Here is a 21,183-nt window from a genome sequence, read left to right as displayed (position 1 = left end):
CCTGAAAACTGGGACAACATCAGCCTCCCCAAAACCAGGTCTGACATTCCCCTGGCAACAGGCATGATGAGCAAAAGCTGCGTAGGGGCAGTCCCCGCTCCCCAGCCTGCCCTCCCGCATGGGCTACCACCGGCAGCGCAACCCAGCTCCGACCAGAGCCGCAGCAGCAGTCACGCTGCCGGTCCCCCAGAAGCACAGCCTTTAAATTGTGATATGGGGAAGCACCCACACTAGCTTACTGGTGCACCAGTCCTTAAAACAAGTCATGAAGGCACCCAGAAAGTTTGTGCTCAACGTCACCTGCACCGACACAGCTAGCAGGTCAACCTGCACCAGCGTCCCAGGAGAGGTCCCACCTGGAAGCTGAACCGGCTTGTCATGGGGGCTGGTTTTGGGGAGCTTACAAGCAGAACAAGCCCCAGTAAGTGCAGCATGTGTATATGTTTAAAACTCTCCACCAATTCCCTGCTCTACCACACTGTCTTTCAGGGAGGGCTCAAGAGGCTCCAAGCCTGAGCAGTGACAAGAATTGCTTTGGACACGGCTGAAGGCCTGCCACCCACATACTGCTGCAGCGCAGGAAGCGATGGTGATGTATCCGACAGGGATGGGTTGAAAACACTCCCCAGGAAGAATGCAATTACCCCAAATGGACTGAGGCCAAGAGATCTGGATTATCACCTCAGCTCTTGCATAAAGGGCTTTGCTTTGTTCATTTCCAACCAGAAGAATCACAGGGTTGACATCAGCCCTGGCCCAGGACATGGATTTGTTACTAAAAAGCACTTCCAGCTGAATCACTAACTGCACTTTTTGCAGTACACAGGACTCTGTTGGAGGCTCCCCATCCAAGTGTTGTTCTACCATCATGCTGCTTAGCTGGGGGGTTGTCCAGGCCACAACATAGGCAAGTATGGCTGCAAACCACCGGCCAGTCCTGAAAAAGCTCACTGAAATGCAGAGCATGTGAGCTCAGCTGCTCTTCATTCAGGATTCACAACCAGCTGAGGACACTGGCAGAAACAGGGGGAAAACATGTTAATTGGCAGCTGGGCACTCACGAGGCCAAGCAAGTGAGACTATGAAAGAGAGGAGCAAAGGGAAGATGAGGAGTTGCAAGGACACTTCCCAGTCAAAGAAAATAATTTTTAAAGCCAACCTCAAACTTTGTGAGAGCAGGTTCTCTAGAGGTTATATTCACCTGGCTCACTTGCTCACGAGCAAAAGCAACATGGAAAAACAAAGGAAGAGAGTTGGTCAGAAAACAGGCTCCAGGGAGCAGAGCTGCCAGGTGCTGCAGACAGAAGGAAGGACCAGAAACACGCGATGGCAGGGACCACACCAGGAGGCAGGGACCCACACAACCCACTGGAGGAAGACGGACTCTGGGAGCGATGTGTGGTGGAGAGGCACCAGGCAAAACCCTCCCACAGAAGACTCTCACTGCCAAGTAACCCGCAACGACACCCTCCACAAGCCATCTGTTAGCATATAAATGTTTCCCTTCGGGATTTCTCCCGTGTTGCCCTTCACACCTGTCCTGCTTCAAACCTGACTTCTTAATTCCTCCAGCCATGGAAGCCTCCGATAATTTGATTAAAGCTACACTGATAGCGTGCTGAGGACACCACTTTTCTAACCAAGATGGCTTCACTTTTTTCCTTTCACACCTGTGGCTGTGTACCTACGAATGACAGGTTTTCTTGTTCTGCATCCAAGAGACGTCCTGGCCCCCAGGCACTATGCATTTCCACACAGCACACGACGGTGCCTACCAAATCTAGCAGGGGACAAGCGTGGGCAGGCCCAGAGCAGTAAGGGCAGGTAAAGGACTCGGGAAGAGTCAAGAGTCATTGACTTTCCAGAGTCAGGTCGATAACTATCCCCTAGAACCACCCTCAGACTCAAGCAGTGACGAAGGTCCGGGCATCTCTGGCCTCTGCTTCTCAGAGTGGCCATGCAGAAACGTGCCAGGGCAAGCAGATGGTAGCAGACAGCAAGAAGGAAGACCAGCGGTGCAGATGTGCTTCTCTGACCTCAGAGGTCCCCTGAACTCAGGGAGGGAACTTCCTTTCCTCCTCCTGCTCCGCATGCTCAGAAGACCTGAAACTGCTGAGGGAACAGGGGCTGGGAAAGCTCAGCAGCACAGCAGAGGGAGGGTGTATGGACTGGGTGCTTCATCTGCCTTTCAGGAAGCTGCCAGGAGTGAAATAGCAACCCTACCAGTAAAATTAACATGGTATGTTATTCTCTAAAGTCCATTTCTGCAGAGAGGGCAGATGTGAAGAACAGAGCATTGAGAGCGGCTCTGCCCAGCTGCTGCAAAGGCAGCGGAGTGGGGGAGCCCCTCAGCCAGCCGTGCCTCAAACAGCGGGGTCCCCACCTTCAGCGCAGGGTGACCCCACCAGCTTTCCTTCGGGCGGTGGGCAAGAAACCTCTCGGACTGGGAACAGAAACACGGTGACTGGCAGAGCTGAAACAGCCCCAGCCCTGCCCCACTTGCAGGCTGGGCTTTGGTCCAGAAGCGCAGCTCCCCAAAGACCGCAGCTGTATGGCTGGGGCGACAGGAGGGCTCTGCTGTCCCCACACACCCTGGCCACCCCAGGGTCCACGGGAAGGGACGTGTTTGGGCCCCATGAGAGTCAGCAGGCACCCGGCAAAACATTATGGGAGCAGCTGCTGCAGATGAAGCCAAGGCAGGTGCTGTCTCCTCTACAAAAGACACCATGGCAGCAGTGTCCCGCTCTGATCCAAACCCTGTACAAACCTCCCTGCCCACCCAGCTCCCGCCCCTGCCCTGCCCTCAGCACAGGCAGAGCTGCCAGGAGGCTGCAGATCCCAGCCTGCCGCGATGCCCGGACTGGCTGGGCTGCGCAGAGGGAGCTGCATGCTGGGACATGTAGTCCCTACCAGGGCTCACTCACGCCAAGACCCGCACGATGTGAGTCGCTGCTCTGAAATAAGGCGGTGACAAGGCTTTACAGGGTGACTTAATTCTCCCGGTCCTCAACCCCTTTCTAAAGCAGAGCGCAGCCAAAAGTAACTCTAGTACTATCACATACAGAGTTTTCTCCTGTTTCACCTGCCAGACCTTGTACACCTTCTGCACGTGTTACTGAGTTTGCCAAGACTCTCTTCTGTGTCAAGGTTCAGCCCTGCTACACTCTCCACCACTTCCCCTCTTTGCTAAGGCTAATGGGCACAAATCAGGCAGAGGAGGAGAAGTCCATAAGCAGATCTTTGCTTGTGTGATGCTGTTTAAAAAGGCACTGAGTGGAAGTGACTTTTAAAATACCCTAAGACACAGCACCGCATTCCTCTACCATACACTTTCCACAGCAGCAGCAAACTCCACGCTCCTTCCTTAAAAAACAAAAGAAGGCTAGAAACCCCGGAGATAAGCCTATGCCCCTTGTATGTGTCACCAGACGGGTCACGTTCACAGGTGGGTCGTGAGCAAGCCCACAGCCCCAGCTCCCATTGCGCAGCCATCCCCTCCGTCTTCCCTAATGCACGGCAGCTTTCCAAACATAACGTCTGGGACTGCCAAGAGTACATTGCCCACCGCCCATGCCGTTTCTGTAGAAATCGGGGGCCTTGGCTACAGCAAAATGCTTGAAAACCCCACCAGGCCTCTAGCCGCTGGTTTTGGGTGGGTGAATGTCCCCCACCGGTGGCGGCTGTCACCGGAGGGTGACAGGCCTCTCGGCACGGATGCTGGGGTCCGCATCCACGCCAGAGCTGTTTTTACAGCCCCACGCTGAAGGCTGCGATTTACCCACGGGGTAGGTGCCGGCCGAGCAGGCGCTGGACGAGCCGCATCTCCCGCTCCCCGCCTCGCTGGGCTGCGTGGCCGGGCCACGGGGCACGGCAGCTCCAGGCCTCTGGCACGGCCCCACTGCCACGGGTGTCCAGGGGGGAGAAAAGCAGCCAGCGCGTCCCAAGCGGTGCGAGCTGATGCCCTGGAGGAGGAGGAGGAAGAGGCCCCATCCTGCCCGCAGAGCCCCGGACAGGCTGTCCCTGCCCATCTCACGGCGGAGCGGACGTGGCCTTGGTGGGCGAGACCGGGGACAGCGCAGCCGCCCTGCGCTGCCGGGGGCCGCGGCGGGGGGTGGGAGCCAGGACCGGGGGCACCCCCCCGAGGCAGCCTGCGCCGCCCCCCCGGGCAGCGGCCCCGCCGCGCCCCCCGAACCCCAACCCTGCCCCTGCCCGACCTTCCCCCCGCAGGTCCCAGCCCCCCATCCCGGTCACGGCCCCCCGGCACCACCCGGTCACGGCCTCCCCACACCGGTCCTAGCGCCCCCCCCGAACCTTCTGGAACCGGGAGGGGGCGGCGGGGACGGGGCGCACTGGCCCCTCTCTCACGCCGGACAGGCGGCCCGTCCCCCCCTCTGCCCGGTGCCGCCCGGTGCCCCCCCGGCCCCGCCCGCCGCCGGACCCACCAGCGCCCCCTCCGCGCCGCCGCCGCCGCGGCCCCAGCTGCTGCGCGGCTCCCTCCGCTCCTTCCGGGTGCCGGCGGGGACACGCCCCCCGCACGCCCGCCTTCCCCGCGCTGATTGGTGCGCTGGGCGGGGCACGACGCGGGGCGGGGCCAGCGCTGGGGCGGTGAGGCCAATGGGCGGGAGGAGAAGTGGTGACGCGCGGCGCCGAGATCCCGCCCTCTCCCCGCCCCCTCCACGTGCGGGTGTGTGATGACAGCGGGGAAGGGGCGGTCACGGGCGAAGCGGCTCCTCATTGGCCGCCGGCGGAAGGGGCGGGGCCTCACGCCGCGCCGGGCTGGGGGCGGGGGCGGGGGGGGGGGGGCGCTGCCACGGTGCCGGCCCCGCGCCTCTGCCCCACGGCCGCGGCCTGGTCCGGGCCCCGCGGGCACCCCCGGGCCCCGCGGCCACGGCGTGTCCCACCCCGCAGGCACGGCCCCCCCCTGCCCCGTGGGCACAGCGTGTCTCATCCCCCCCGCTCCCCCCGCCACCGACCCCACGGCGTGTCCCACCCCACGGGCACGGCGTGTCCCAGCCCCACAGACACCCCCCAGCCCCACGCTGCGGCGTGTCCCAGCCCCACAGGCACGGCCCCACGGGCATGGCCTCCCCCAGGCGGGACCCCCGCGGCGTCCCCACCCCACGGATCATGTCCCGAGTGGGACCACCCGGGGGTGTGTGTGTGTCCCGGTGGTGCCGGTGCCCACGGGCCCAGCCTGCCGGACACCCACGCAGCCGGGCTGGGAAACGGCAGCGCCGGGCTGTGCCGGAGCCGACCGTGGGTGCAGGACCCACGGGGGCAGCTGCCCCCCGGGAAATGGCTGCTCAGAAATGCCTGAGCACCGAGCGGCCGTGGGGCACCGGGGGCTCTGCCACCCGCCGGCGGGGACCCGGGCAGGGCCCGCTGTCCTGAGGGGCAGCGGCCCAGAGCTCACCAGCCTGACCGCAGGCCAATTTGGGGTGAAACTTCGTAAAAAACAGCCCCCCGGCCGACTCACCTCGCTCCTCCGCGGGTCGCAGCTGCAACACCGCTCTAAAAATAGCAGGGACCGGTACTGTCAAACGATAAATATAACCAAGATCTCTTCTTCTGACCGTGCTAGCGTGCAGCGAGCTGGATGCGAACCTGTGGCGCACCGGCTGCTGAGCCCCAACACCCCCCTCGCCTTGCTGCTGGTCCCCGGGCATTATTTTTGGAGGTGCCGTCATGGACAAAGCCGTGCTGGGCGCTCCCCGGGAACAGCCGTGTGCAGGGGGACAGCAGGACGGCCGGTCCTTTCACCCCCCTGCCCTCCACGTCTTTTCCTGCAGCTCGATGTGCTGCTACGTGGCCGTGGAGCGGCTGCTGACACGGGACCTCGTCGCCTGCTGGGGCCTCAGCCTGTTGTTGTAGGAGATTTCTTGTTAAATAACCCCTGGCTGGTCCCAGGGTGGGGTTGTGGGCCATTAAAGGGTATTTAATGTATGGAGCATTTTAATTTCTGAACGTGACAACAGGAAGCCGTGATGCTCCAGTGCTCCGGGTGGTTTGGGAGCCGCTGCCTCAACCGCATCTGCGCAGGTGCCAGTTTCAGGGGGGAAGACCCCAGGATGCTCAATTCCCCCACACCCCTGCTTGTCCCTCGCAGCACAGGTTTCCTACACGCTCCCAGGGCAATATATAGCTTTTCTGCCCTTTGGCCCTGTGTGTCAGCTCTGCCGAGCTGGCGAGAAGCTCTGGTGTCCAACCGGGATGGGAGCAGAGGCCTTGGAAACCAGAGATGGGCTGAAAACAGCTCAGTCCCCATCGCACAGCTGCTTGTACGGGCTACCTTTTCCAGCTTAAACTAGCTGAAATGAGTTCAGGGTTAACAAATGGTTAATGAACCATTATTGGCTTGAACGGGAACTGAACTGGAACAACTTCAGTCGCAGCTGAACCCGATGTGGAGCTGAATCCAAAAGATTTGCTGGTTCAGCTCCTCGGCTGCAGGGAAATATGGGCTCCTTTGTCCTTGACAAGAATAATACATTTCTGTTTATTGTGCAGGCAGCGAAGGATTAATAATATCCCAAGTTATTTACCCCCCGCTTTTGAGTGCTGAGGGTTTGCGAGGGATGTCCCTGCTGAGCACGCTGTCCCTTAGCAACCTCCCCTGATTTTTAAAACACGCTCTCGTTCCAGAAACAGGATTAAGGAGCAGGGCATAAAAGCTCCTTTTAACAGCCTGGGTGGGGTGAGGGTGCTCCCGCTCCTCCCGGGCGCAGGGCAGGACCTCAGCCATGGCCATTTGATTGGGAACGGTAACACAGGCAGAAGACAGCAGTGGTTCGGAGAGCGTCTGGAAAGACTCCAGAGGCTCGGAAGGGATGGGGATGGGGGCAAAGTTACTGCATGAGCCCTACCGCTGCCTGGCAGAGGGACAGCCCACCCAGGGCTCGCCAGGAGTGGGCTTCATCCACTCCCTGCAAACCCTGGGGACCTGCAGAGGACTTCACAAGGGTCCGTGAAGGCAAGCAGGGAGGTTTAAACACATTAGGCAGGGCTCTGCACCATGGCTGGCCACCTTCCCAAGGATCGCCTGCCGGGAGGAGGGTGTTTCCCCAGGAAGGTGAGGTGTCCTGGGCAGCGTGCGGTGGAATGACGTCCTTCCGTGATGAGCTCTGCTGCCCGCGGGGCTTCCCTTTGAAGGGTGCGCTGGCGAGGTGACTGGGTGCCGGTGAGTTCATCGCTGGGTTAGCTCCCTCCCGGAGACACCAGCACTGCCCCGACCGGCTGGCTCGCGGGCTGGGGCCACTCAGCCTGTTTGCCAGGCTTGCTGCTCCCGCCAGAGAGGCTGTCAGGTGCCGAGCTCCAGCAGGCTGAGGAGCTGACACCAGCAAGGCTCCTGCCACAGTTCTAATTTAATTTAATAGTTTTCATCATGGAAGGGTGACGTCCCCATGCACATGCCCGTTTTGTCGGTGTGGGCGTGTTTCGCAATCGCAAAAACACCTTAGAAAAGTACGCACATCATCTCCCAAAGCTGATGGGGCAACATGTGCCTCCGTAGGGGTGATGCCACCCCTGCATCGCCCGCACGCTGCCCGCGCCGGCAGGATGGCCCACGCTATGCACACCCGATCCAAGTCCATGTAGGTAAAGCAATAAAGGACCCGAGTGCAGAAATGAGCCTGGAAAGACCTGGAGCCCTGCCAGGGAGAGATTGTAGGGAATTTTAAAAGGCCCTTGGAGGAAGCTGGTGGGAATCAGCTGTCACGTTGGCTCGGGGGGCCCTGGTGATCCGTGCTGGGCCGGCAGGGTGCCAAGCGGCGGCAGGGCTGGACCAGGCTCCCCACAGTGACTCATGGCCTCATCCCAGCTGGCAGAGGAGATGGAGAAAGCCCAAGGGGCAGGCGTGCGAGAGCAGCGTTGGGTGTCACTTCCCCTCCTAATGGCGTGCCGCGCAGGCATCTCTTTGTCAGGCTGCCACAAAAAAGGCTTCGGCTTTTTTATCTCTCACAGCCTCAGCCCTCCACGTGCTGCGGAGAGACCTTGGCTCCTGCAGTGTTGCCTCCTGGGGTTTTCACACTCATCGTCCTCCCCATGGTTAGCAATGGAGGAGAGCGAGGCCAAACCTTGCCTCTCTTTCCCCATGGCTCTCTCAAGCAGGGGATGCACCCCGGTGCCCCACGGTGCTGTGCTGGAGCCAGGGGACATCCCCGAGGGAGTGTGGGCTGGTGCCGCAGCACCTTTCTCCCACTGGAACCAGTTCCCAGCAACATGCTTGGTTTACCTGTTCGACCGAAACGGCTGTAAAACTGGAGATATGAATCACGCTCAGAGAGTTTCCTGCTGGAGGAACCCTCTGCCTCTCAGGGTAGGGGTGGCATTCCCTCCCTGCATGGCTCGGAGCGGGGCTCGTGGACTAGTCACCGCGGCACCCTGACTGAGCCCTGGTGCCCACCAATGCCTCATCCCGAACTGGGGGTGTCTGCTGAGGTTCAGAGCCATGCTGGGAAAGGGGAAGGGGGGGGGGTTGGCAGCAGTACTGAGGAAAGCCGGATCTGATATCACTTTAACGAGCAGTGGTGGTAGGGTCGGGCTGGGCTGCTGTCTTCCTCCCAAACCCCAGATGACCCTCTTAGCTCCAGTGTTGCCTCTCTCCTATCAGCTGTCTCCCAGCACCCTGCAGAGGAGGGCAGCATTGTGACCCCCATTAGGCACCAAGGAGCAAAGGGACCTTCCAGGCTACGCAGCTGGATGCAGGTCATTAATTCAGTGCTTTAGCCACCACACTTCACCACGGCTTTGTGTCTGAGATGCACATGGGGCTTCCCAGAGCCAAACAGGGGTCTTGGCTGTGGGCAACACTTAAGAGGTCCATCCTGGAGCTGCTGGCAGACGGTGTAACAAGGGGTGAGGGCTGCAGGTTGCCACTTGGCAGGCTGAGGATGCTCAGCAGGAAGAGTTTCTGCAAGGGAGATGTGCAGCTCCAGGCAGGTACCCAGAGGAGGGATCTCCAGGCCTGAGGGTTTGCAGCACAAAGCCACAGCAGATCTGATGTTGTGTTGGTTACGTCCTGCTCTGAGCAGGAGGTCAGGCTGAGGATGTCCCTGCCTGTCCCCGCCAGTGGTGCTCGGGGGGTGCCCCACTGCCACCCTATACCCAGTGCTGGAACAACACCTGAGGATGGTAGGTGCCTGCTCAGCACCAGGGAAATAATCCCTGCTCACCCCTCGCCGTTGGGCACACAAATTTCCCCCTGCAAACTTCACCCCTTGGGGTCACCCATCGCCATGGCCAATTTGACTTCACTTAGCAGCCCTCTGCTCTGACCTGCAGCTGGGGGACGGGCTGTGGGTTTGGGATGGCACCAGGGATGGGCTCCAGAGAGGTTGCCACTGGTCCGGGCAGGCCTGGGGAGAGATGTGCCATGCCCCAGCTCTGGGCACAGGAATGGGTCCCTGAGCTTCTCCCACTGCAACTTCCCTGTAGAAATGTTTCCTTTCCTTTGTGCCTGCCTTGGGAAAAAAAAAAAAGAAAAAAAAAGGGAGGAACTGATAAACTCCGTTTACCCACCCAGATAGCATCGGCCCCAAGCAGCCAGCCTGCGTGGGCTGTGCCGGGGCTGGTGCCTGCCCGGGCTGCCCGGAGCCATGCAGTGACGTCTCAGCCTCGCTGCTGCTCCCCTGGCCACGCCAGCAGCCTTTGCTGACGCCAAGTGTGTGAGCCAGGGCTGATAGCAGAAGACAAAGGTCCCCTTGGTGTCACCTTGGCAGGGTGGCAGAGGCTGGGGCCACCCAGAAAGGCCTCCCACCACTGCAGGCTGCCCCAGGGCCCAAGGCTGCCCACTCACTGCAGGTGCCTGCCCCTAAATTTTGGCATTTCTCCCTGGCCATGCTCAGCACTTGGGGCTGAGCCCTTCCACTGAGCTCTGCGACTTGGAGCACTCACAGGGATCCTGCACCCTACGCAGCACCAGCAGCCCGGGGTGATGTGCCTGGCTGCATCCCCTTTTCCAGCACCCGGGCATTTCCCGGAGGACATGGCTGCTGCACAGCAGGGCCGAGCTTTGCGCAGATACAGGATTTTTGAACCCCAGGTTGTGGGTGAAGACAGCTACAGGGCTGTGCTGCATGGAGGGACAGCAAAGCCCCTTCCCCGCTGCCTGCTGCCGGGGAGGTGCTGAGCTCTGTGAGGTTCATCTGGAAACTGAGGTCGGGGGGTATATCCCCATTTCAGTCACTGAAAATTTGGGGTGATGGAAAATCCCTTCCCATGCCTGGCTTGGTCAGTGGATGCTGCCTGTTGGCACAAGGTGGCAGCCCAGCCCAGCTTATTTTCAGCAGGACCATGACCAGCACCTTTTGGGGGAAAGCTGGGCCCTGCCATCCTGTACCAGGGTGGCCCTTGTCCCTGCAGATGTGGGGTGTGCGTCCTTGCCCTGCCGTGGGTCAGCGTTACAGCAGGGACAAGCTCTGGTGCAGGAGACAGCCCCTGGGCACGGGGAGCAGCGGGGGGACATCACCTTGGGTCAGTTGGCCAAATTGGCCATGGTGGCACAAATCAGAGCCTGTCACCTGCCAGCACCGGGAAGCCTTGCAGAGCGTGTCGCCTGCGAGCACGCACCCAGCAGGTCGGTGCAAGACCCAGGCAAGCGCCTGGCTCGTACCAGATCTGACACGTCCCCACAGGAGGGCTGCGAGGGCAGCTGGGCAGCAGCCCCGGGGCATTCACCCGTATCACCCACCCTCTGGAGGACGGAGGGTCCCTGGGCACTGAGCTCTCTCTGCTCGGATGCGTGGCAGTGATGTCCCCCCAAGGCACAGAGCAGCCCTGCCCGTGGGCACCCATGGGTTGCACCTCGGCTGTCCTGGCTCTGCTGCACCACCCCTCTGCGAGGGGATCTGGGGACAAGGGACATGCTGGTGGGCTCCAGTCCAGCAGCTCCTGGGCTAGAGAGAGCTTGGGGTGAGGCCATAGGACCTTCCTTCAGGGCCTTTCTGAGCAAGAAGGGGCAACGTGGGAATGAGGGAAATGAGCCAGCACAGCAATGGGGAATGATGGGCTCTTCTCTGCCCTGTGGGGAGCAGGGACACCCTGGGGTCTGCAATAACCAGCCCAAGGTGGGGGTGTTAGGATGCATTAAAAGTGTTCATGGGCTTCTCACCCAGATGTGGCCGTGCACCTCCAGCAAAGGGATGGAGAGAGGTGTTTTTAGAAAGTCATGATGCTGTGGAGACCCCGGTTCTTTGGCACCAGGTCTCACTTCTTGGGGCTCACTGTATTCCTGCATCCTCTTGTTTCCCTCTGCCTGTTGCAGGTTGAAGGCTGCTTTGTGCCTGAGATCTCCTATGCATGTGTTCAATGAGACAGCCATGAGAAGGTATCTATGCATGTTCTGCAGGTGCATTTTTGTAAGAATAAGAAGAGCTGCAAAGCTCCTGCCGTGGGATAATCTCGTGGATCTTCCCGATGGTGCCTGGCTCAGGCTTGGGATTTACCCGTGTCCCCCGAGCAGCCAAAGCTGCTGTGTGTGCCTGCATTGCTGGACCAGCTCCATCTTGCTGCACACACTTTTCCATCTTCTGTTTGCTCCTCTGTAACCGGGACACATGAGAACACTGTTGATGTGATAGACCTTGTTAGACGTCTGCACCACCTAGTGTTTCCTTTGGATTTACAGTCAAATCTCATGCCAGAACTGTTTGCCCCCTTGTTGTCACCATAACCTGATCCTTGACTGCCTAAGGCTGGGAGCTGGGCACCCCTGACCATTCCTGTCGTTGCAGGACCTCTCTCTACAGGCACTGCACGTTTGTCTTAAAATCAATTTTTTGGGGTAGGGACTGCTCCCAGCTTCTGTAGGAAACTGTGGCAGAAAGACGGCTCACTGAACAGTTGATCTTCCCCTCTGTGCATCTTAAGCACATCTGCATCTATAGAGGAACACAGGTCAGAAGGAGCCCATGGTGCAGAGGGGCAGCTCTGAAGGAGGGGCTGTGCTAGCTGCCAGCGTTATCAGGCAGGGCTGGGCAGCACGAGCAAGCTGCTGCACCGCCAGCGTGCCTGTCGGCATCCAGAAAAACCCTGCCTGAGCATCCACCTGTGTACAACTGCTCTCTGCGCTCCGATATGCAAACACACCCAGGACTGCAGTACAGGCGTCTCTGCGCTTGGCGGGTAGCAGAGAGGACAAACCTTCCCGTCCCAAACCAGAGCTGCTCATGGCCTGTCACCTCTGCTTGCACTGAGCCCAGTGCCCAGGGACCCTCCCTGAGGTTTTTGGTGTGCTGCTTGCAGGCAGGATGGGAGCTGCCAGGTCTGGCTGTGCCGCTGGTTTGCCTGCCAGAGAAATGCCCACTCTGGCTGTTATTTCTGTCTTAGCTTCTCCCACTCAAAGCGACGTTTGGGAACAAACTGCTCTTGCTGGGCCCCTTCAGTTCCCGGTGTCTGGCTCTGTCCCCCATGCCTGCCCTCCATTTCAGTGAATGCACTCAATCCCTCACCAGGCTCTTGGGAGGACTGAGAATTAAACAATGCAAAAATCCCTGCCAGCTGCCCGCGCGGGGCTCCCCGGATGAGTCCCGCCAGCTCAGCACAGGCGAGTGCACGAGCAAACAAGGTCATGGCCATGGGGAAGGCAGGAGCCTCAGCCCCCGGCTCCGAGAACCATGGCTGCCCCCATCCAAGGGAAGCATCTGCCGGGGTGCAGATCCCCGGCACTGTGCTGGAGAGGTGTGAGGGTGGCTGGGGCTTGAGCAAAGCTCTCTCGCCTTTGGGCTTTGCACTCGGCTGGTGGAGGATGCCGCAGCAATGCTGGCAGTGAGAGCAATGGAGGGGAAGTGTTTTCAGGCTCTCCACAGCAATTTCCAGTCTACAGGATCTGCCTCTGTGTCTTTCATGCTTAGATCTGCAAAAGTAAAAGCCCCACTAGCAAAGCTGGTTTGATTTTAGTTCAGAGGGGAAAAAAATACACGCCAAATGTGACCTAGAGCTGATAAATGCCACCTGCTGATGAGGCGTATGCCATTAAGTGAGTCCTTTGGCCACCATATCCATCCTGTGGAGGCAAAAGGGCACAAACAGGGTAGCTTTCATCAGCAAAGCTCTCCAGTGTGAAAGCCCAAGGTCCAGCTCACAGAAGAGATCACAGCTCCCTCATTCCGGGTGCAGGTGGCTGCACTGCGGTGGAAGGCACTTGGCTACTTTTGGGGTGTCCGTCCCCAGGCTGTGCTATCTGAACATGCTCCACAGGGACGAGCTATTTCCAGAGGCTGGCTTCTTGCCCAGACAGGGCTGGCTCTGGTGTTTTATCTCTACCGGCTGCAGCTGGAATAAACACACAGGGGAGCATGGGGGTGCGTGTATCTCTCATAAAGTGCTGCTTTGCAGCCAGGCATCCAATTTGCTGCCAAATGGGTGAGGGAAGGAAAGAAGATAATGTTCATGAATTGAAGTCACAGCCCTTTCCTCCTCCATTACTAATCCCCATTCAGATTTAATCAGGCAAAGAGTGCATTTCAGTCCTTGCAGTCTGAGTTATTGCAGCAACAACCTGCTCCAGAGGGACTGTACCTCAGCGGCTGTTATGCAAGCTCTCAGTAAAAAGACAAACCCGTCTCTGAGAGGTTGTGATCTGAAGCACAGCAGCAGGTAGAGACAATGCCAAGGGGCACTGGGGAAAAACAAAGTCAGGCAATGCTGCATGGATCTGAGCAAGCTAGCTGAGCTAACTGGTCAGCTCTCGTTTTGGGAGCATTGCAAGATGACTGTGGAGTGATGCTGAAGACCTTAGAGATGAAAACAGGTGGACAGAGGAGAACAGGAAGAGCTGAATAACAAATGCAGCAGGTTAATGTGGCTTCTCTTTAGGACTGTGTCAGCCGGATGGGTCCAACATTTGGCTGGGAAAAGGGCTTTTGCTGCACAGTTCAGAATAGCTCTGATGGGAGGTTCAATGAGACTCCTTCCTGCGAGGGAGTGGGGAAAGATCAGAGGTGTTCTGCTGAAAGGCTCTGCAAGACCTGGGTTTGGAGAAGGACCTGGTTTGGAGATGACATATTGGTTATGGCCTGAAAAACTGGCAGGATAATGGTCTTGTACCCCACGGTGGAAAGACTTGATGAATGTGAAGAGCTTTGTTCTAGCCAAGTTGAACTTGAGGACATGGGATGCATCTGTGAGGAGAAAATCATGGCAGACTGACGTTCATTTTGGACAAAGAAAGCTAGGTCTGGGACAGAGAGGCAGATCTGTGAGTCCCCACTATGGATCTGTATGAGCTGGTGCTCATATTCAGAGATAAAGCATTAGGTTCATCTCATCTGACATTTTCCTTCCTCTGAGCTAAGGTTCCCAGGCTCCTTTTACGTTCAGTGGAGAAAAACAGGCACTTTGGGGGCATCTAACCTAGTTTGACTATGTATTTGAGGGTCAAGGGAACTGTTCCCAGGAAGTGTTTCCACGGATTATAAAGAGGGACACAGTGGGAAGAGCTCAGAGACAGACACCCACGCTGCGGACACCTGCATTTGCCCAGCTAAATCCTGACCTAGAGGGAATCTCACAGAAAGTCCAAGAGGATGCCTGCTCAAAAGGACACTGAGGGAATGACCAGCGAGGACACAGAATCTGAAGGAAAACTGGGCCTCCAGGAGAAAAACGTGGTCAATGACCCAGTGGTGACAAATCAGGGAGGACAAAGCATCTGCTCATCCTCTAACACTGCCTCAGGACAGCAGCAGGACCAAGAAGGGGCTAGAAAATGTCCTTGGGAGCTTTGCAGGGGAGCAGAGCAGTTGTATAGGCTTGCACAAACTCAGTGCAAGTCAGGAGAAAGCGACCCCTCCTGCTTTTGCTTCATGGTCAAGGCACTGGCACATCCCACAGCTAAAGCGGCCCGTGTGGCTGTATGAACACACAAAAATGTAGAAATGCTGAGGCTGCGAGCATTCAGCGCCAATGGCCTTGGAGGAAGGTTCAAGGATGAGTTTTGAGAAACCCCTGCGTGCAAAGGGAAAGTTTCTTTGTCTTGGTTTGCTTCTGCGAGAGAGCTGCCGGCTCCCAGCTGTGCTGCCTGTTTGGCTCTTGGCCAGAGACTCCGGCGTGCATCGCAACGCCCTTTTCCCTGCTCTTGCGAAGGGCTCACGGTTTGGCTGATGGTCCAACACACACCTAAAGTGCTAGAAAAGCTCTGGTCTTCCTTCCAGAAAGCTGACACAGGGTACAGATGCCAGCTCCTCCATCCCCGCGTGCAGATGTAATTAGTACTAAACTTAGTACCTAAGGGGCATTCATGTTGCCTTCACAGCATCCTGCAGTTAGAGATTTTGGCCTGTAGAAACTCACTCTGTCAGTGTTAAATTGGTGAGGCCACAGGGAGAAACTTTCCCTAAATAACACCAAAACTGGGCAGTTTTCTGGTAAATCCTCAGATTACAAGCAACCCCGAAGAAACACATCAGGTTTGACCTACAAGGCTCCTCGGTACTTCCAACTTCTGCAGTAAAACCTCCAGATCCTGCAGGGAAACATGCACTTTACTGGTGCTGAATGCTGTCTTAGCAGATCTTTGCACACAACAGCAGGACTTTGGCTGCTTGGTAATTTCATGGGAGACCTCTAGAGAAACTTATGGGAAGGTGGATTCAAATAGGGATGCTTTTCTTCTACACCTCTATTGTCTCTGCAGGGGGTTCTGGTGCCAGAATACCTGCCTTTTTGCAGTCAAGCTTGCCATGGATGCTGCAGGCTGTAATCAGCCTGAGAAACTGGGCTTTTCCCGATGGATGTGTCAGCCAAGCTTCTGAATGCAGAAGACGGCACCGGTGTCACCAGATGGGGACAGGAGATGATAGCTGGCTGTATGAGAGCTGCAGACTAGAGGGGAATCTCTGGCTAGGGGAAGAGGCAGATGATGGATGAAAGATACTGTGACAGAAGCAAAAATCTCTTCACCTTGTATCTTTGTGAGCCATCAGCACTTCGGTATGTATGTACAGAAATATCCCATGGGAGATAAATGCCTAGCAATTAAGGATCAAAAAACAGAGCAAAATTATTGTATCTGCCTATAATTTCCTGCATTTTGGATGCTTACTTCTTCTAGATTTGTGCAGTTGCCACTGCTCAACATTTTTCCAAGCAGGATTTTCTATGTTAGTGTGTGTAGCTCTGAACATGAAAGCAAACAGCATCTGGAAGCAAACAACTTGTAACGAGTGCCATTAAGAATTTCAGTCTGCAAACCACAAAATGATCTCTAGCACATGTAAATGACTCTGCCAATCTGTTTCTTTCTTAGCCACTGAGCACAGCAATGACACTGGGTTCATTTTCCCAGTTGGGGGTCTTACTGCTCACCCCTCAACTCTGTGAGCAGGCTCACATCAGCATCTCCCCAAATGGCAGAAGGACCATAGGCAACATCCAAGCCACCCAGGCAATACCCATCCTACAGGCAGGCCATGTACAGTGGAGCCATTCCCCAAGTTCTGCCAGCATTTAGTCTCCCACTGGCAAGGGAAACAGCCTTGCTAATGACTAGAAGTCCTGAAAGCATCCTAATAATTTAGAGCCTGGCTCCCTAGGGAAGAGGAATGGCATATGCAAGCAGTTACCTAATCATGGTCTAATTACCCAACTGGAATTTGGCCAAGATGCTGGGACTAAGAGCAGTACCCTAAGGAAAGGGTTGTAGGGTCTCTGGTGAGTGTGTGCACTCAGGATCTTGGCTTTGTACACTTAGCGGAAAGTGTAAAGGGGCAGAAAGCATGCTTGGTACTGCCCAAAAATGCCCTAGGCTAAGCAAATGTCATTTCAGGTGGGTTGCTTCTTCATGGCTTCTTATTTCAAGAAATTACACACCCACCTCTGCCTCCTGGCAGGTCTTAGACACCCCAGCAATAGGAATTGGCAAGGGCAGGTTTTGGTCCAGATGTGTGGGCCCTAAATTAACCTTCTGCTGGCCATCCCAGTCATGATCCTATCAGCTCGTACTGATGGATGTCACTACAGGCTGTGTGTTTTCGGTGCTCAGATGTGAGAAACTACACAAATGGGGACAGGGAATGGCATCTCAGCAAACCAGGATGGTTCATCATCCCATAGGTGATGGGAGGCTAGACCTGAGCTGCTGTCCAGCCCCTCCTACACCACCCTGCTTTCCACTGCTGCACCTGAGCTGATCTCAGTGGCATTACTCTGTCGCTGCCTTTTTCTCCAGGATTTGTTTGCTTTTGTGTCCCTTTCCTCAGTGAGAAACACCAGTTGCTTGCTTAAGACAAGACCTGGCAAACTCGTGCCAGCATCAGGCTGTTAAAGGCATTGTCTGCAGCCATGCTTCTGTTGCAGGCTCTGAGAGATGCTTCAGCTAAGCCCTTCTCAGGCAGATGGGAAGAGATGAGAAAGAAGAGAAGCCGTGAGGGAAACGACAGCCCTGGGGTAACGCAGGCACTGTTCAGGGTGGAGACAGGGGCTGGAGGTGTTGGTGGCCCCTGCTCCTTCCCTTTGGGTGGGTTTGGGCGGGTTTGGAAAGCATCCCAGGAGAGCTGAGAGATGGCTGTTGTATGATGCTGTATTGCAAAGGGTATCGGGCGTTATGGCAAGGCTCGGGGCTGCCTGCCCCAGTGGCTCACAGAAGAAATCCCCATGGGGCTGGCAGTTACAATCTAGTGACCAGGGACTTCTCCCTCCTCAGCTTTCACAGCTTGCTGCCAAGGCTAACCTCGACCGTGGCAGGATCCTTGCAGACCCCTTATCACAGCCCCAGTGTTTAAACAACCATATCTGTGCCGGGCTATTTCTCTCCAACCCTTGCTGATTTTTCTAAGCAATTTTATGTTACCAGCTGCATTGGATTTTCATTAGTATAGAGCAAAGGCTTTTTTTTTTGCCCTTTTTTGTTTTTTTATGATTGAAAAGAAAGTTGGAAGAGCTGTATTTACCTCCTTTTTTAAAAATTTTATTTCTTTTTATCCTCAATGCTTGGGAGAGGCTCAAAGAGCTCATGAATGGTGTCTGTTCTGGTTGTAACATAAAATGATAATACCCAGCCCAAGAAACAGAGGAAATCTGGGATTGCTAGCTACAGTTTTGAATTTTGCTTTTGTATTTGCTTTTTATCAATTTATTTCATTCGAAGATGCAGCAAACAGCCTAGAGAAGTAGTCCCTAAATGATACTCATTCTGTTCAAACCCATGTTATTCAAGGCATTCCTGGGGAAGATTTCAAGAGGATCCTCTATTTTTGTTATTCTTTCAAAACCCACCCTCTCAGACCTACCACCAGGGATACAAGGTCAAGTTCAGCCACACATACATATGGGTAATAAAGAGTTACGGTCCATAAAAACAACAGCTTTCAGGCTGTAATGCTACATCTTCTGCCATTTTTATCTTCACCTGTACCTTGCTCTGTTATTAAGGAAACTGTGCCCTGCCGCTGCCAGGCAAGATGAGTTGTGGACACAAGTAAGTAAAATCTGAAGTCTTTAATTTTTATTTTTGTTGATTAAAAAAGGAGGTTTGAGGGAGAAATGGGAAAAATTACAATCTGGACAGTGAGATGCTTCCTAATTATTGGTTATTGCTTGCCTTAAACTGCAACAATCAGCAGCAGAGTGCTAGACATTGCATGGGCGTTTAATGAAATGGATAAGCTTCCGTTATCTTTGCATTTTAAATTCTTTGGAAAACGATTTTTCTAAATCCTTTGGAAAAAGGGAGAAAAAGGGGAGTCAAAATGTAACCTAGAGAGACTCCTGGGTAAACCAGGGAGGACCGAGTGGCAAAAGGGTTGCTTTCTGCACACCCCTCTGTGGAGGCTGGTGGCAGAAAGTGCTCACAACAGGGCTTTTACCCTGCTATCGCAGCTCTGAAAGCTCGATGCGTGCGCCCGTGGCAGGGCGAGCCTGCCTGCCTGCCTGCCTGCTTCCCTGCCCACTTTCCCCCTGTTCTTCACGTAGCAGGAGGGGCCGGTACACATGCATGCCGCTTGGACTCTGGCCCCTATGGGACAACTTAGCTGGAAGGTTAAACAGCCTGTTTGCATAGGAAATGTCCGTCACTTGGCCACTTCTAGAGGGCTGGTGGCTCTAGTAGACTGTGGGAGGTTGGCCTTTCCTTGCAATGTACTTTATTGCTCTAGAAAGTAATTTTACAAGAGCACTATAAAAATCCTCTGACAGAAAACATGTTGCTCATAAATACAGTTAAATGCCCTCCTGTATTCTTCACGGGTCTTACTGAGGCATTTTTTGTTTTCCTGCAGAAGCCCCCCTTCTCTCCCTGCTGCTCTCAGATAACAGATAACACTACGACACAAAATCACACCGGACGGGAGAAACTCTGGTCAACTGCTCCACAGCAAAGCGAGGGGGACCCAGTATCCCCAAGGGGTAACGCGATTTCCCTGACGCCTGTGACGCTCCTTGCTAGAAGCTGACCGACTCTGTGGCTTTTGACTGTGGTCTTGGGATGGTGAAGAAGATGAAGCAGATGGAAGAGTCCTTTGCAGTCTCAGAGTGCTTCTTCCTCAGAGCCCATCGCTTCGCCTATATTTGCCAACAACCTTAACTTTGACAAATAGCTCCTCTTTTATCTCTGACAAATGTTCCTCTTCAATGAATAAACACTACAAAAGCAAGAGAAAAGCTATCCCCTTAGGCTCCTCTATTGAAAAATAACTTTCTGCACTCCTCAAATGTCTGTTAATGTGAACAGAACTAAAACTGAAGACACAGCTGTAAGGCAGGAAACAAACCTGGCTGGGGCGAGGGGTTTTGCACCTCGCTGAGAGAAAAGTGACTCCTCCTGGAAAGGAAAAATATCTGATTTCTTTAAAATAAAACAGTTATTCGCTCCCTTTGTAATAGGGAAGCCATGGCTCAATTTATGTATGAATCCGACCAAAGTGGAGTATGGAATAGCAGAATGGGTGTCACCCGTTCCTGTTAAATCAGAAGGTGATCATCTCACAGAACCGCATGGATCTGTGTAGCTCATCTGAGGCACCAACACCAGGAAATACTGGCCTGATCCTGATGTGACCTCCTGTGCACAATACGTGCCATCCATACTTGAGAAGTGTTAACTCGAACAGAAAGAGCTACAAATCAGACTGTCAGAGCCAGTGATCTCTGGACCACTCAGAAAAGATGCCTTTTTTAAGGCTGGCAAAGCAAAACTAGAGAGGGGACGTGGGTACTGTCTCATGGGTAAATACTAGGAAGAAAGAAACACCATTTTAGCTGAAAGGTGAAACTGGCAGAAGGATGAACAACCTGAATATATTGGAGATGGTGGCTGCTGAGGGGTTCCTGTGAAGTACCAGAGCAAGCCCCCAAGCTGTCTGTGAAAGAGACAGGGCTGGGAAAAAGGGGCAATGTGACTGTAAGGACAGGACTTCTGTCCCCAGAGGTCTCTTCAGTCCTGTGTCCCCACGTCCCTAGCTCCTGACTGCCAGACGGCAGGTATGTGTCGAGGGGGAGATAGCTGAGGATAAACCATAGCCAAGAATAAATATTGCTCAAAGAACAGTATTTCTGCTGATCAGAAACATCCCTTCAGTCTAAGGCAGAGACTTTCAGAGCACCTGAGTATCCTTCAGCTCATGGATACGTTACAGCACCTGCTTTTTGGAGGAGCAGCAATAGTGGCAGTGTCCATGCTGGCCAGGTGAGGGATCACTGCTAGCAGAGAGCACCAGTCCTAGCATCCATGATCAGACACTGGGAAAATCCCCCCTGTCGGGACCTGTATTTTACACAGACCCTGTGTTGCTGGCTTTGCTGCTCACTGCTTGGACAGACAGAGGTCCCATGCTGCACGTGTGTAGCCCTGGGTATAGCCTGCGGTGCAATCCCGCTGTGCTGCTCCAGGACAAGTGCCCCAATACAAACAAGAAAAGCTACGTTTGTGATGCTTGGGATAATTGCATGAGTAACGGATTCAGTTCTATAGACTCCAGCATGAGCTGTTGAAAGACTTTTCTGTAGAGCAGCTGTAATTGAAAGGTTAGTTCCCATGGAAGCTGCCCTCTTATGCAGAGGGTTTTTTCCCTGAAATGAAAGGATGCTTCTCGCCTCTCCAGCTTTTTGAACATGGATTTATAATCCAGAAGCTGGCAGATCTCTTTGTGCTATCTGTCTTAAATGGTTATGCGGTGACAGCGTCCAAGCATCTCATCATTGCTAACATATGTATAATCAGGACGCCCCTTATCTTTAATACCTCCTTCC

At 55.1% G+C, this 21,183-nt stretch overlaps 1 protein-coding gene across 12 annotated transcripts in view; it reads right to left on the bottom strand.

Annotated features, from left to right (window-relative positions):
- The window catches only part of ATOSB (atos homolog B), a 40,955-nt gene extending 36,430 nt beyond the window's left edge, over positions 1–4,525 (bottom strand). For all 12 annotated transcript variants that reach the window (XM_087777718.1, XM_087777716.1, XM_087777724.1 and 9 more), the window contains exon 1: positions 4,443–4,525. The gene's annotated coding sequence lies outside the window, so the exon portion shown is untranslated. The remainder of the gene's footprint in view (positions 1–4,442) is intronic.
- Positions 4,526–21,183: the final 16,658 nt, after the last annotated feature.

This window comes from Nipponia nippon, unplaced genomic scaffold (assembly GCF_047370975.1).
Source record: "Nipponia nippon isolate SJK-2023a ecotype South Korea unplaced genomic scaffold, ASM4737097v1 scaffold_40, whole genome shotgun sequence".
NCBI lineage: Eukaryota > Metazoa > Chordata > Aves > Pelecaniformes > Threskiornithidae > Nipponia > Nipponia nippon.
This window is presented reverse-complemented; position numbering and strand designations above follow the sequence as displayed.